This window comes from Cardiocondyla obscurior, linkage group LG11 (genome assembly GCF_019399895.1).
Source record: "Cardiocondyla obscurior isolate alpha-2009 linkage group LG11, Cobs3.1, whole genome shotgun sequence".
NCBI lineage: Eukaryota > Metazoa > Arthropoda > Insecta > Hymenoptera > Formicidae > Cardiocondyla > Cardiocondyla obscurior.
The window spans coordinates 2764118-2778352 of NC_091874.1; the positions used below are offsets into that span (position 1 = coordinate 2764118).

General features: G+C 39.1%; 1 protein-coding gene across 4 annotated transcripts in view; it reads right to left on the bottom strand.

Moving 5' to 3' along the window:
• The window catches only part of LOC139106499 (TWiK family of potassium channels protein 7), a 226966-nt gene that overhangs the window by 163947 nt on the left and 48784 nt on the right, over positions 1 to 14235 (bottom strand). The gene's annotated exons all lie outside the window — the stretch shown is intronic.

Below are 14235 nucleotides of genomic sequence, written 5' to 3' on the forward strand. Positions count from 1 at the left end.
AGCATATCAGATGACGATTTATGATGCTGTTTAATTCGTCCCTGTAGACGATTCTGAAGCTCTCTCGTTTTACGTGGAAAACACCTTTACGAAGCGGGGCATCATAAATTAATCGTGGCATATCAAGCATGATCTAGTACATTCCCTGCAGCTCTACTCCCTTCTCTCCTTTCTTCCGGCTCATGAGCGTCGATTATTATCCGCGCAATTACGTCGGCAGCTCGCGGTTAGGAAAATACCGATTCCAAGCTACTCACGACATGCAAAGAGAAATTTATTAACAGGCATACGTGATCGCTTATGCACGCACGTAATAAGGTTTAAGCGACGCACAGAGCGAATTAAACGAGCTGAACGGCTATCGGCGCCGACAATGCGTTCGACCAAGCTTTATCGTTTAATATTCTAAGTGATCGTATAATCAAATGACGTTACCACACTCATAAAATGCAACGAAGCGAGCTAATTACGAACGGGTTACGTTATGCACATAGATTTTACCGACCGTTCGCCGCTCGCCGGCAAATCCACGAAATACTTTATGCCGCATCCGCCAGCGTAATGTAACTAAGGGTGAAACGATATCGAAATGTGTTAAAGCTCATCATACGAGGAAATCTGTTCCTAACGTTACCTCGCCGTTCATTAACGTTAAGAGCTTACGCCAGACTTTAAATGGATAATTGTTAGTGGGAGTGCTGCTACGATACGCTCTTCTTTCGGTTTAATGAAACTTTATACAAGTGACGAAATATTTAATTTGTACTCGTTAATCCCGTTTCCGCGTTGCCGACTAATCTCTTCACGAAATAATCAGTGCAGAATAAGAGGTTCTTCACTTTAAATCAATATTCCGCAAACCTGTTAAGATTATATCGTTGTATCGACTTTCCTTCAACGTTTAGATGTTTATCGGTTTCCTGATAGTTCTGCCGATTTCCCCGTCTCTCTTTCTCTCACTCTTTTTCTCAATATCAATATCGACTACGCTGAGAATCTCTGATATAAAGCAAAGTAACACGGCTACGAAGTTTCGCTGCGAAGGCAGTTAAGATAAAGAAGGTCAATTAATCTTTCGTTCTTCGACGGTTGTTGCCAACAAGACGAGAATCGACTGCGAAGCCATGGAATTTCTGCCGTTAAAGTTGGAATCAGGAAGCGCTGCGTGTATATGCGAAATAATAAGAGAATGTGGAAATTCGTGAGCTGTTTTAACGAACGCCGCGCGAAGCGTGATGCCAGAGGCGTTTCGCACCGTGACTTCACGTATCTCTTCGAAAAATGACAATACCCCGAAGAAATTTAAACCGCAGTTCGCATTTCATTACCGTCCCCCCCACCTCCCACCCCCTTTATTTCTCCTGGCGCTTGTGTAATCACGGTTATCGCGAAACCTCTCGCGAAGAAGATACGATCCTTATTACACGACCGGCGCATAAACAGCTTTAAAGAAATTTCCTCGCGGCGATATTCCGGCTGCGTAATATTGTCGTCATGCTACGCAAATACGTTATTCAATTACTTTGCAGCGATTACGCGATAAATCTGAAAATTGACAAAAGTCCAATGTGGGAGCTTGCGTAGAGCTCTGTGAGATATAGCCGTACCGAGTCTCCCGGACACACGGTCGTAACCAGCGAACGAATGTAATTTGCGAGCGAAATGATTAATGGCCGTCACAGGTACTAGGTAAACTACTAGCGATGTTCTTCGGCTTTCCCATGAATGGATTACGTATATAAGCGATCGCGATAGGGGGAATGAGTTTTAGAGCTCGCGTTAGGAAAGTTTCGAGGGCCATTGCGTTAAATGAGATTTTCTATGACAGGTTATGCGTAATATGCGGCCGCTATCAGACGTAGGCCCACACGTAAGCCGCAGAGTTCGAAATGATCGATCCAGAAACAAGCAGATCGGAGGAAAGCCGGGCAGACTTGCAGACCGAACACTTTAGTCAGTATGCGGAGTGGAATGGCGGATGGCGCATCGTGGAAATTACCGGCGTTCCGATGCATCATTGCAGGATTGTGCAGTTTCCGCACAGAGCTGTAACCGCCGATCGGACCTCCCCGAATGCAATTGATCCATAACCAATGGCTCTACTCACGCTAATACCGTAACACTCGTACGTCACTAACGTCTGCAACTCCGGTACCGATTATGCACCGATTTCAGCCGCGCCCGCGCATCGATTTATTTGCAATTATTCAACTTTCCAAGTCCTCGCGCTAGAAATACATATATTAGTCTAAATTCCCGTCCCCGCGCCGTCTACAAAACCTGTTATCTTCGTTCCACGTTATTAAACGCTACGCCGACGTTATCGTATTTCTATAACTATTTTGTTGTAATTCCGTGCGCAAATAATACCAAGTCGCCGATCTGTCGTTTGAGGGACATCAAAAATTTCGATAGAACGTTATCAATTCGAAATGCAGATAAGCCATGCGCTGCTAGACAGCTTTACGGCTGGTTTCCTGGGATCTGCAACGCCATCGGACTTCATGAAGAATTCAGCCCGGCTAGCGGATACATTCTGGACGACGTTCGAGCCACGAAACTTGTTGTTGCGCTAGCAGTATCTTGCTTGAAATGGGCTCCACGGGGAGCGGCGTGCCTCGTTAATACTTTAATTTCGTGTAGCAGCTTTCTGTAATACTGCCACGACCCGACAAACGTAGCCTGACAGCATACGAAGTTTCTACGAGCCAAGGCTTAATTGTTTGCTTACTGAATTGTTGTTAGTTAAAGTGGAAAGTTGCTGATAACTCGACTGCAACAGAGATAGCAAGAATAACAGGAGAAGGAAGAAAGACAAAAAGGGGCGGAGATAAGAAGAGCGAGAGAGACGAGAATAATATGAGAAACGGTGTGAGAGAAGAGAAGAGAAAGAGAAAGATTGAGAACTGGGAGACCGAAAGGAAGAGGAATTACGTATTACCGGGATTTGTCTGCCGCATTAAGTAAGTAGGTTCTTTTAACTGGCTAAAATCTCCATAGACAAAAGTGGCGCGCCTATTCAAGCCATGAAGGCCCTGTCTAAATTATATTGTTACCTAACCAAATTTATTACGTAATAATTATATCTGTTTCTTTAATATTTACACAAGCGCTGAAAATAAAACTGCACCGATCAAGGTAGATAGTAATAAAGACGCAATTTATTTTTAAAATAATGTCGGGAGATTGATGAGATGCACAATTGTACCAAGCGCAAGAAAATTCCAGCGACTTCGTTATTGAACGCTGAAAAAGCGCCAAGAAATTGCGTTTGCATTTGATGGATTGACAATTAAATTTTCCATTATTGCTCGTGGCTTTCCAAGCTTATCGCTCAAAGGTATTTTCTCAGTTTATTAAAAATACTCAATAAACAAAGCTATAAATAATTTATGTCGTTTATAAAAGTGTCAGAAATATTTTAAACTTGATATAATATAAAATCGTTATTAAAAAAAAAAGAAAAAGAAACAAATTGCATTAGTTAATTATTATTTTTTCAATAACGGTAAATTAATTTGCTTTATAAATTACCTGAAACGATCTATGGAACGTTCGTAAAGTCACGAAGCTTCTGAAAAATCTAAGTTATATTCCAGAAAGTTTCCAAAGGATTTTAATGTAATAGCAACTAGCATAATGACGGAAAAATTTTCTTCAAAAAAAAAAAAAAAAAAAAAAAGAACAGATTTAACGCTTAACATAAAAAAGAAGAATATTAGCGAGTTTCGTGTTTTTCAAACAAGTTTTGTAGGAAATTACTGCAATTTTTAAATTGCGAAACCGGAGTAGCAAACAACACTTTGCAAAAATATAAAAATGGGCTATAAAAATCAGACCCCATTATCGTTATGTACATATCCTTGTGGGCTCGAAGCCAGATCAAAGGCACTAAAACTCTTTCAACGTTACACCGTAATTCCACATCCCTTACTCTGACCAGCCTTAACCACGATCAATTTCACCTTTAACCCCAAAACGTCCACTTGAACGCATGCCAGAACATATAATATGGTTACTAGCGCCTCTTATAACATTACATAGGTCACGGACGAGCCATACTATGATGAGAATGATAATGAAGGGGCTAACTATTATAATACCGGGATAGAATACGATATAGATTAAATAGGTAACGCGGAGCATAATTGCACGATGCAAGAAAATGCGCAGAATGCGAAATGAAAATTCTCTCCTATCGAAACAACGCAATACCTTGGCTCAATTTAATACCGGGCAAAGGAACCACGTTAAATTGCAACTCGTTAGTCGATATAGCAAGGGTGCGAATGACGGCTTCGCCACCATACGGTTTCGAATAATCCCGAATTCGGTCGTTCGAGCGGCTTAGAATAAAATATAAACGATAGTCTGGCGCGCCTGATTTCGCTCTCTTTCGCGCCGCTGACGTCAACAATTCGCTAAACAATCTCGCGTAGCCGAGCGCTAATGCAATGCCGACACTAGTCGAATACGTTTGCAAGCATAAGCCAAACTCCGCTTCTCCATGGTACTTCGATCAAACATCAGAGGAATGATGGACGCGATTCCCGCGCTCGCTATCACGAACGCGGAGAAATACTAACAGTGATCGACTCGCGGGGTGCACGACCCCTGCATCACGAGGGGATGCGGATTCCTCGCAGTCGGGGACGAATGCGGCCAGGCGCCGTCGATCGGGAAAGTTCGGGCAATGCGCACGGATATTGTTGACCGCGGTATCGAGCACGAAACTGCCAAGTTTATTGTAGATAGAGGAACGATGTGCGCGTGTAAAATATGACGATTACGATCGCGACGAAATTGGATTACGCCGCTTTTTCACTGCATGATAAAAAAAATATATATATATATTTATATGTACACGGCCGCGTAAAGAAAATGTATTTATGTATTAATACCGTATGTATACTTATATGCCATTTAAACGTATAATTAAATCGCTGTAATTAAATATTTAGAAAAAACTTATTAACTGCAGTAATAAGTTTGTTCTGTTCGTTGCGTACGATTAATTTAACGAAATCCGAATCCGACTTACGAGAAATAACTTACCACGCGCATTATGCTCTCTAAATTTGGTGCAGATTTTATAAAGCAAATATGACGAGAGCTTTGTTGTATACTTGGCATATGTGCAAATATAATACGAGTTCTGACACGTTAAATAAACGTATATTTATAAAATTCACCATTAAATGAATTAACTAAAAAAAATATATGTATTGTACGTAACGTGCGAATCTTCTTAACGCATTAAAATAGTTATTTTTTTAATAAAGAATTCTTAATGCTAGTTTAAATTCGCATGTTACACAATCGCAATGGTAAAAATATATTACACGTGTAAAAATGAGTTTAGTACGGAAATTTTAATTAAAGATTATATTTAAAGAGTATAAAATAAAAAAAAAAAAAATTTTTTCTCATAATTATGCTCGTATGTCTGCGCTTCTTTCCATTAATTATCGCGTATATACTTCCGCCAGTGCATTATGTATTTAGTTTTTAGTCCGAATAAAGTCCAGAGACCGTAACACATTCGTATTCGTCAATGCATTCGCAGCCGCGAAAAACGTGCGTGCTGACATGCGTGCATGTGCATCCCCGATTTTGATAGAACCAGTGAACCGAGATTTCAACGAAAAACCGTATATTTGAAACACGTGTTACACGAGAATTTACAGCCCTACTATCTTCCACAGCATGAAGCTACTAGTTCAAAGGAGTATTAAAAAAAAAAAAAAAAAAATGCGTACTGTCAAAACAACGCGGATATTTGTACAACCACTGACGTTTTTAACTGTACGATTAACAAACGTGAAATTGTAGAAATGCCACAAAAGAATTTTCTCAAATTTTAGAACCTTTATCGCCGTACGAGAAGAAAAGAAAAGTAACGCCCGAAGTTTATTGAATCGTGATATTTTTTATTCAAATAAAGAATGTCGGCAGAATGAATCTTAATCTGATGCACAGTATTCAGAGGTACCGATAAGGTCATTGATCAAAACGAATTTATCTGCAGGTACAAAAAAGTTTCTTCATTTGTCGGAAATTCCTTACACTTCGATCCAAGTCCGAGGTAAAGAGAAGCGAAGTTTCGTAGATCTTGTCGGTAACACGTGTCCGGCAACTCAAACTTCTTTCCGACCCATAGAAACGCGAGAAATAGTCGAAGTCGCTGATCGAGACTCGCGCCGCCGGCTCATATCCTAGCGCTCTATCGAAACTTGGATTTTTTTCCATCGCCGAGTAATATCCCGGTGCGCGACGTCTTCCGTCACCATTCCCGTCGCCATTCAAAGGGGAAAAAGCGGAGCAGGAAGGCATACGAGCGCGTTGATGGAGTATGTCATCTGGGAGTGAACATATCTCCGCCAAGTTTTTGCGTGTCAGAAGAAGTACGAGAAGTACGTAAGAAAATACAAAGATTTTTATCGTCAAGCACTGTATATACAATTTAAAGAGAAGAACTGCGCTTGCAAATAAATAGTAAATTTAAATGTATATTTCATTCAGTTGCATTAATAAATAATTAAAAGAATGCATACGGAATAGATAAAAAAAACGGACTAGAAACTATGAAAATTTAATCGTAATGATAATCGTGAATATGATTAAAAAGCAGAGTGATAATTCCTACTATCTTAAAACAAACGTTTCTTGATAAAGACGAGACATTTGCAGTCTTTAAAGATTATCCCATGTAAAAAGGAACCCAGCAAAAGATTCGGAATGTCATTGAGATCTGAGAAAGAAAATCTACCAGCAAGTGAGGAGACAATTAAGCGCTGCGCAAGCGAAGGAAACCGAAAAGGAGAATGATAGAGGTAGGTGAGAAGACCGAAGGAAATTAAATCTACCCGTCCTGCTGTCTTCATTCGCCCTCATTACAATGGCAAAGCGTAAGATCTCACCGAGAGAGAGAGAGAGAGAAAGAGAGAGAAAGAGAGAGAGTGAATGAGAGAGGGAGAGAAATGTTGTTCTATGAAACAAGCAAACAGGAAATTTGCGGCACTTCCGATACATATACCGTCGCTTGGTGTACATACGATGTACCTATATCCCTGCTTACACTTCCTCGAGCCGCGTGTAAAGACTACAAATGCGTTTTCCGTACGATTTCCATCTAATTTGCGAACATAAAAATTAAAATTATCGTCGTTCCGTAAGAAATAAATAATAGGAACGTTCTTTATAAATCCGAAACAATTTTTGTAAATAAATCGCGCGAGCGAGACGGCGTGCGTAGCTTCTAAAATTAACTCGATATCGTATGTAAGACGTTCGTGATTAGAGCTGTCGAACTATTCGCGATCTACGATCATTATCAATGTTGAATGTCGCTTCGCTGATAGAGATAGTAATCTGATTTCAGCCTCGGAAAGTGGCTTGACAATTCAGGACACTGTACTCGTGATTAGGTTTATTTGCGGGCTACCACCGAGAGCTACGTCCAACATCCTGAAAATCAATGGTTCCTGTACTGTCGACAAGGACAAGGGGACAAGATAGAAACATAGGAACTAGATTATCAAACGGACAAGATTGAAACTGGTCAAACAATAGCTTTAGACACGTGAATAACCAATGTAATCAACATAATTGGAAATGATTCGCGATTCTGATAACGCATCAACTCTGAGAAAACTGACGTTTCGGCACGATTTCTACATGTAGATATAAATACACACGGAATTCATATGCAAATCCGACGTGCTGTTAAATTTGGCAACTTTCATTTCCCGCAGCGTTTATAATGTTATCGCGAATGTGTTTGAAATATCGGGCACGACACTTATTGGAACGACAGAATTTCGTCCCTGCGGAGAATTATTGTCTATAGATTTAGGATTTAATGTATCGCGTGTGCTTTTTCTACGTGGCTCTCGGGAATATGCAGTATCGGTGCTTATCAAGTGCAATCACGATTTATTCTATATCTTTTGCGTTCGTGTGCGCATGTAAAAAAAAACTCCCATCGAATTTTATGTCGAAACTGAAATTTTAAATACGTAATCCGCTTTAAATAACACGTCCCGCTAATGTGTCGAGCCGTGAATGTAATATTGCGAAAATACAATGAAACCGAATGGCAAATTCAAATCATTACAATATTACAATTTTAATTCAACAAGAAATTTATGAGTGTGAAATACCAATTGTAAAAATTTTACGTTAATGGACATCTAGTTAAGCCAATTGTTCAATTCAATTTTCTTTCGTCCGCAGGGCTACGCGAATAAATAACCGGAACGTTTATTATCCCGCTAAGGAAGACTGATACGCACATTTAATCTGAAAACAGCAATGTTCTTTAATAAATGTTCTCTTTCTCTAACATGTTTAAGTGATGGAATACTTGCTGCTCGCGCGTCTACATTCGAACGCTTTAGAAATCTCGTTTCATCTTATTATCAGGCAAACGGCGTTTTATCATATGAGAAAAGAACTGATGCAAAAGATGATACCAACATCGCACGAGGGACATCAAGGAGCAACCCCTCGAGGCAGGAAGATAACTGGTGAATTTTAGTACACTGCTAGTCGTCAAGAATTTCGAATTTCTTCGTCTCTCGCTCTTATGTTAACCCTCTCTCTTCATCTATTTGCCGCTTGCTGATAGTACGAGGGTACTAGAATTTTTAAGTCTTCTGCCTCACAAAGCTGAGAACGTCCGTCGAAGGAAGGCGCTTAAGTTCGTAATACCCGTCCCATAACCGTCCTCAGAGGCAGTTCTCATTTGGTCAGATAGGTCTTCTCCGTATGGGTGTCCATTCTAAGTGTCTTCGAGCATGAAGGAAAAACGTCTTCCGAGATCAACAGACCGAATACTTAATGCGGATAATTTAGCTTCGCTGGTTATCTGAACCGACGTCCAATCGAGAGGAGATACAAAATGGATAACGTAATACTATAGCGCCGCTATTTCCGTTTCTCCAGCAAGACGGTCAATTTAGAAATAATTCAGAACGTTAAACGTACAATTTTCATCGCGTCCTACGCTTTCCACTGGGATTCTGATCTCAACGTTAAATATATCCCACGCATTCTGTGTATTAATCAGCTTGGTTTAAATCGATTATACATTCAATTAAATGGTCTAATTAGATCCGCCACGCGTGCGATCCTGTAAAATAGTAAAACTGGCGGTTCGTCATTTACAGGCAATCTGACGCTAATCGGCATACCGCTGACGCCATCATTTTATCGATCGTTGAAAATATAATTGCTCGCTCGGGTGCACGGTTGTTAGCATCTGCGTTGGATCGAGAAATCGCGTGCCGTGCGGTCGTGTGCCAGCAAGTCAACGCGCGTTCGGCCACAAAAACAGCGCGCCGCCATACAAAGTAACGACTACCGGCAAAAACGATGCTCCGCGTAATGCCAGACACGATCGCGTGCCGCGTGCATTGTTATTCTCTCCTTACTATATCACGCGATTATTCTTCTATTACAACAAAGTCGATTTTTGCCTCAATACATTCGATTTACGTCGCGTTATCGTGCTTCCTCCCAATGTACAGTTTTTAAGTATTCATACCTTAATCTCGAAACCGCGAGTATTGCACACAAATATTAAGGTAACGTGGCTTGTACCGTTTACCATTTTTCCGACAACGATGGATTCTTAAAACGGCCGTGTAACATAAAATTCTTTTACGTATATGCTTCAAGCTATTTTACGTAAATCACATATAACAGAAAGCAAGTAAGAACTACCTCAAGTTTTCTTTTTGATTTTATAATATGTCCGTCAATCGATCTAAACACGAAACGCAAAGTGTTTCGTTCTGCGCACAGTTTTTCGGATAATAAATTAATCAAAGCACGGATTATATCGATGCAGTAGAATTATAAACGCTTAGCGGGATTATTTAACTTTTATCTCGAACAGAGGTAACAGCAAAACAGTCAGAAGCAGAATAGTGAGAAAAAGAAGTTTGCTTGAATGAAGAAAAGAGAAATGAGCAAAAGTAGGAAATGGAGAAAAGTGCATAACAGAGAGACAGAGCGAAGAAATATATATATATATCTCTCTCTTTCTCTCTTCTTGGCAATTTGCCGATCAGATAAATCCAATCAGCTTACTCATCTACCTACGTGTAGTACGTGGGTGTCTACTAATGATCCTTAAATCCAACCAATCTCAATCGAGGCCTTTTATATCCTGATTGCACCGACTAGACGCAGAATGCGCTTTGCTTTGGAAAAGAAATCTCATCAGGAGCGCAATTACTCTTCTTATTTTAAATATACCAAAGTAACAGTCACAAATCAATTCACGTTCGTTTTGCGCACGAAATAATAGAAAAAAAAAGAAACAGTTAATTAACGTATACGCTTTTCTTTCTTTTTGTTAAAAATGATAATATTATCCATAGGTAATGAACGTAACAAAAAGAATTTACATAAAATTTCGTACTAAAATCATATGCGCTGAAAAGTGTGTCTATTATTCAATTCTGACGTACGAACACTTTTGTATTTTACATTTGATTTAATTCAGCGTGTATATTAACACGGTGTCAGAGAAAAGATCGACAGGTTGGATACGAAGTCGAATGTTTAATTGTACTTCCACCTACCGCTGATCGTTATTTCTATAATATTAATCAAATCGTGAGTAAATGCAGGAAAATTTGTTGCGTGTTCACAAAAACGAATGTTAAAGTGATTTGGCAGGAGGGCATTGATATCAGTCGTTATTCAATATCAAACCGGATGAGTGCAAATATGCGAGTTGTACACGCTCAGCACACATGATTTTTCATTCAAATTTCATTGTCATCCCTCTCGCGGTGGACATGAAATTTTGAACGCGACATATAAAGCCTGAAACGTTAGTGAATAAAAACGAACGGGAGTAAAAGTAAATGAACATTTATGCAGCTTTCAATATTTGTGTCCCGCAGTCCAAATAAAAATCCTAATTATAGATAGTTAAGGTTAAACATTTATTGTAGCGAAACTACACAATTCAATAAATCGAATAGGTCTATTTCCATCAATCACATCTTTTTGCATTTTTGATTAAACTCTGTTAGAATACAATATTAATATTTTATTCCGCATAATTTCTTCAGCGTAATCTCTCCGTTGTAAAAACGTTTTAATAAACCGAAACAAAATAATAATAATAATAAACAGATAAACGACCAAAAGGATAAAAAAGGAGTCATTTAATTTTTTAATTTTAATGGAGTTATTTTGTTCTCCGCGGCAAACACTGCTTATAATTAAATACACACATCACAGTGTGAAAGTCGACATAAATATTACAACAAGCCAGCAGCTACGTGAGAGATATAATAGTTCCCTAACACTAATTGTAAGTAAAAGTACCTCACTTTCTACCGCCGCAGTAGTATATCTCCGAGACAATGTGAACGTAGAGCGCTATCATTTTCAAGATACTCGTATTTCTTTTTTTTTTTTTTTTTTACCGTTGCTTATTAGCATTTTCATCAATAAATTAAATAATAGGAAAAGGAAATACAATAAGAAAATCACACCGAAATTCCTTTCTAGATATCACGTCATTCGTGGAGACAGCTCGCTGTCGTCCTGCCACTGATACGCAGAATTTATCGCTCGGATATCAGCGAGAGACGTGGCTTGTCGAGGACATCTACAAGCCCGTATATAAGATCACGTTAGAAGCTTACGAGGTATGACCGGACAACTCTATGGAGATGGCCTACCGCGGTCGTAATGCCTCTCGCAGAATGTCATCGCCCCATAAACGTCACGCGCACATACGCGACAGGCCGAGCGCGGGAGAACTGCTCCGATTTTGGACCTAGCGCGAAACAAGAGGCGCTGCGCTCGTTTGCATTGTATTGAAAACCCACGGTCCATTCGTCCCGAGATCGAGCATACCGGATTAGAGAATTGTGCGGGGAAATCGTACTGATTAACGTTCCTTGGCCGCGGATGCGAACGCACCGTCGATCTGTATGGGCCGTTCCGTTTGACGACCGAGCACCTCTAGTACACTAGCGGATGATGCACGCACCTGCATCTAAGCGACGATAGGAGAGAGAACATTATGCCGAAGCGGATTCAGCTGTCACTGGATTCGTGGATTTGACGGTGCATAGGTGGCATTACGGGGCCACGGATACGGTGCATTTACGCGTAATTTAGCCACGCAGGTCACGCCGAGGGAGGACCGAGTTATGAGGACTGTTAACAGAAGCTTCGATACATAAGCCGCTAGGCTGCTGCGCCGTTTACACGCGTCGCCGTTCATATGGAAAATTAGATGTCATGCAATACAATAACTATGCGATAAAATGTATTAATTAAAATTACAACGATCTACACGCCAATTAAGTATAGTTATGCTGTTTGATTTTGTACGAATTTACTATTTTTTGATACAATAATAAAAATTCAACTGAGAGGCTATACACACATAAGCTTTTTTTATTTCTTACCTACCCGAGTAATATATTAATTAAACGTATGAAGTAAATGTAAAAATAATTTTTACTTATTAAAGGAATATTTAACTGCATATCTTTAAAAATCTAATCAGTTATGTTAAATAAAAGTTTTTGCATAGGTAACTCTTCGACAAAGCAGCTACGTTTGAATTTTAAAACGTAGTGGAAAAATAAAAAAGAAGAAGAAAAAACACGAAAACGAGTCTCCCTTAGGGAATGACATACAGTCTAGTCTGAAAGTTATCTCAGTTTAAAAAAAAAGTGATAATCACCGCGGAGAAGAGTAATGACGCTGTAAATGCAAAGAAGCTGATGAAGCTCAAACAATCCAAATTTTTCAACGCAAAAAGGAAACGATGCAAATAGCTCACATTTTTTTTTAAGTATGTAAAGTATTGATCCCAGGGTGCAGATATTTTACGTTCAGCTTGTCCTAACTTTCGAAATTAGAGTCGAATCAGACGATTAATCCTTATGCAAAATTGTTCCAGAACTTTTTTTCATTTATCTCTTGCTCTCTCTCTCTCTCTCTTTTTCTCTTAAAAAACTTTATAAAATTTATAAAAAAAGAAAAAAAATTCTAATCTAGGAAAATGCAAGATGATAAATACTTGTAAGTATTCACTTTTCGCCCTGCTATACGAATTCTATCTTTGACGACTCAACTTACGACAAATATATATTCACGAAGTTGGAAATTGTCCCAATGTGAGAAAAACTTTCTTTTCTTATACTTCCATTTCTCCTTGATCAGGAGAAATGTTATCGTGATAAGTACATGCCAAACACAAGCAAACTCTGTCTATACAAAAAGAGAATCACAATTTCACAAAAGAACTTCATCTAAGAGCCAGCACGCGATCCAATCTCCAGGGAGAAAAAGAAATCTTGGAGAGACCGTATTTTGATTTTATCATGATACACCGATGGCACAGTAAAAAGTATTTTTATTCATAATATATGCATTTTAATCGTTGTTAAAAAAAAAAAAAAAACCCCACGCAAGTATTAATTATGTTTCAATACAGTATATATTAAATTTAATTAATAGCAGAGGCTATTATTGAAAAACAAAATTATTAAAAATTATTTTCAAACATTGTATGTTCATAAATTCGTTGTGATGTCTTATTAAAATGTCCGCCAAGTTAGTAGGCCAACATTTTATTAGATACCAAACTTCAACTAAACGAATAGGTTGGACCGAGTTCTAAAAAATGGCCATGAATGTAGCAGGAGAATAGCGCTTCTCGACTGCACGACCGATGGTATGTTTTTCTCCGCTTCTCTCATTCTACAAACCCGCGCTTACGTATGTATGTTGGTGCGTGTAGGACACCTGGTTCGGTGGTGGTAAAGCCTGGTGACAGATGCGAGACATTTAGCAACGGTCCTGCTGGCGCGCACCAGCCTGTCTGACGCTTAATCAACCTAAGGTGCCGGAACATATTACGAGCAGAAAGCTACAGAGCTTTTATTACGTGCAAATCCTCGAACTTAGGACACCCTTACGCGTATAATACCCTATAGTAACCGAAGAACGACCTGCATGAGAGACTTAAATTATGGCTGGAGACGAACATATATTAGATCGTTTCAAGTTTGATACAGATCGTAGAAGAAAACAGGAATGGAGCTAAAAGATTCGTGTAGTAATTGTCGTGTAATATAAAAGCACGTTAAAATAATAAATAAATTAATACGTATTGTTACGACATATTATTATTATAAGCGGAAATAATTATACTTATTATAATGCGTACACAGAGTATTGCTATAT